This window comes from Chelonoidis abingdonii, chromosome 14 (genome assembly GCF_003597395.2).
Source record: "Chelonoidis abingdonii isolate Lonesome George chromosome 14, CheloAbing_2.0, whole genome shotgun sequence".
NCBI lineage: Eukaryota > Metazoa > Chordata > Testudines > Testudinidae > Chelonoidis > Chelonoidis abingdonii.
The window spans coordinates 39,168,315-39,170,905 of record NC_133782.1 but is presented as its reverse complement, the minus strand read 5'-3'; the positions used below and the strand labels follow the sequence as shown (position 1 = coordinate 39,170,905).

General features: G+C 43.8%; 1 pseudogene; it reads left to right on the top strand.

Moving 5' to 3' along the window:
• The first annotated feature begins 1,637 nt into the window (after positions 1-1,637).
• Positions 1,638-2,591, top strand: LOC116815132 (olfactory receptor 14A16-like; annotated as a pseudogene).

Below are 2,591 nucleotides of genomic sequence, written 5' to 3'. Positions count from 1 at the left end.
TCCTGGTTCAGCAGTGTGTCCGGCGTACAACACTGCTGCCAGCTGAGCACAAATGCTGTAAATGGATGCATTGATCATACACGTGCTAAGACACAGCCCATGCCCCAAAGAGCTTACAGTCAAGTAGAGAAGACAGAGAAAGGGAGGGTAAACTGAAGCACAGGGAGGGGAAGTGACTGGTACCGTATCACACAGCAGGTCAGTGCCAGAGCCAAGAAAAAAAAAAACACATGTCCTCTGACTATCACTGAATCACACAACACAGACCTAAAGTCACAGCCGGAAACAATAAAACATGCAAGTAACTGAGCAATGCTACTAGTCCATCTTTACATAGATATTCAGAGTCCATGGCCAGAAGGGATTAGTGTGATCATCTAGTCTGGCCTCCTGTATATTGGATGCGAGCAAACTTCTCCAAAATAATTCCTAGAGCAGATCTGTTAGAAAAAGTCCCAATCTTGGTTTGAAAAGTTCCAGTGATGGAGAATTCACTACATTCCCTGTAAATTGTTCCAATGGTTAATCACTCTCACTGTTAAAAAAATATGTTTTATTTCCAGTCTGAATTTGTCTAGCTTCAAATAGAGTTATTGGATCATGTTAGATCTTTCTCTGCTAGATTGAAGAGCTCATATTAAATATTTGTTCCCTCTCTAGGTAGTGATAGATTGCCCTCAAGTCACCCCTTAATCTTCCCTTTCTTAGGCTAAATAGACTGAGCTCTTTGACGGTCTCCCTACAAATCATGTTTTCTAATCATTTAATATTTCTTGTGGCTTTTCTCTGAATCGTCTTCAATTTATCAACATCTTTCTTGAATTTTGAGCACCAGAACTGGACACCATATTCCTGCAGTGGTCACACTAGTCCCAAATAAAGAGGGAAATTAATCTCTCTACTCATATTCAAGATTCCCCTGTTTATGCACCCCAGATCTCATTAGCTATTGGTCACACTGGGAGGTCATCTTTAGCTGATTATCCATCATGACCCCCAAATTGTTTTCAGTCACTGCTTCCCACGATAGTGTCCCCAATCCTATAAGTATGGTCTGTATTCCTTATTTGCAATATGGAGTGGGGGTGCAGCTGGGATTGGGTGCCATAAATCTAGGTAGCAGACAGCTGTGTGGTGTTAAGAGTAGAATCAGTACAGAAGATCTACCCCCACAGAATGCTGGGTGAGTCCTTGTCATATTTCCTGGAAAAGGGGGAATGAGGTGGCGTTGATGTTGTAGTATTTTAGTGTAATGCGCAAGAGGTGAGCCTTCTATTTGTAGCAATAGGGGATCCAACTTGGCCAGAAATGGATTTTGGATGTACTTTGTTCCTTCCTTCATACTACATTTATCAAGCCACGCCATGGGCCTATTTCTCAGATGGGGTAAAGTGATGAAGCTCTGTTGACTTTAAAGGAACTGATCTAATTTACACAATTGTGATAACACAATTGAGTGATTGTCAGAGGTGAGGAGCACTAACATCACCAAGCCATTGAAAGTGAAGAGCACTGGGCAGCTTTGACATTCACACAATCAGGAAGGGGAATAAGGGCCATTCTCTCTGTCACTCTAATCCTGACCATAACCTTTCTCATTCCTTCCCCAGGCAAGACACAGTGTACTGAGGAAGAAAATGTCCAATCTAACCACTGTGACTGAGTTCCTTCTCCTGCGATTCTCTGACATTTGGGAGCTGCAGATTTTACACTTTGTGGTGTTCCTGGTGATTTACCTTGTGGCTCTGGTGGGGAATCTTCTCATCATCACAGCCATAGCCCTCGACCACCATCTTCACACCCTCATGTACTTCTTCCTGGTGAACTTGTCCATCCTAGACCTCGGCTCCATCTCTGTCACCATCCCCAAATCCATGGCCAATTCCCTCATGAACACCAGGTCGATTTCTTATTCTGGATGTGTCACCCAAGTCTTTCTCTTTATCTTCTTTATTTCAGCGGATTATGGATTATTGACTGTCATGGCATATGACCGACAAGTCGCCATCTGTCAACCACTGCACTATGAGACAGTGATGAACAGGACAGCATGTGTCCAAATGGCAGCAGGTGTGTGGATCAGTGGTATTCTTTACTCTGCCCTGCACACTGGGAGCACATTTGTGATATCTTTCTGTGGAGGCAACGTGGTGGATCAGTTCTTCTGTGAAATCCCCCAGCTCCTCAAGCTTGCCTGCTCTGACTCAGACCTCAGTGAAAACTGCCGGCTATAGTCTTCAGTGCATGCTTATCTTAAGCTGCTTTGTTTTCATAATTGTATCATATGTTCAGATCTTCAAAGCAGTGCTAAGAATCCCCTCTGGCAGTGCCGGTATAAGGCCTTCTCCACCTGCCTTCCTCACCTCACTGTGGTCTCTTGTTGTTTGCACTAGGTCTTTCCCTACCTGATACCCACGTCCAGCTCAGCATCAAGTCTAGATCTCTTGGTGGGTGTTCTCTACTCCGTGGTCCCTCCAGTGATGAATCCGATCATCTACAGCATGAGAAACAGGGAAGTGAAAGGTTCATTGAGTAAACTGATAGGCTGGAGGTTATTCAGTAAGAATAAAATGTCCATATTTCTCCTTTGA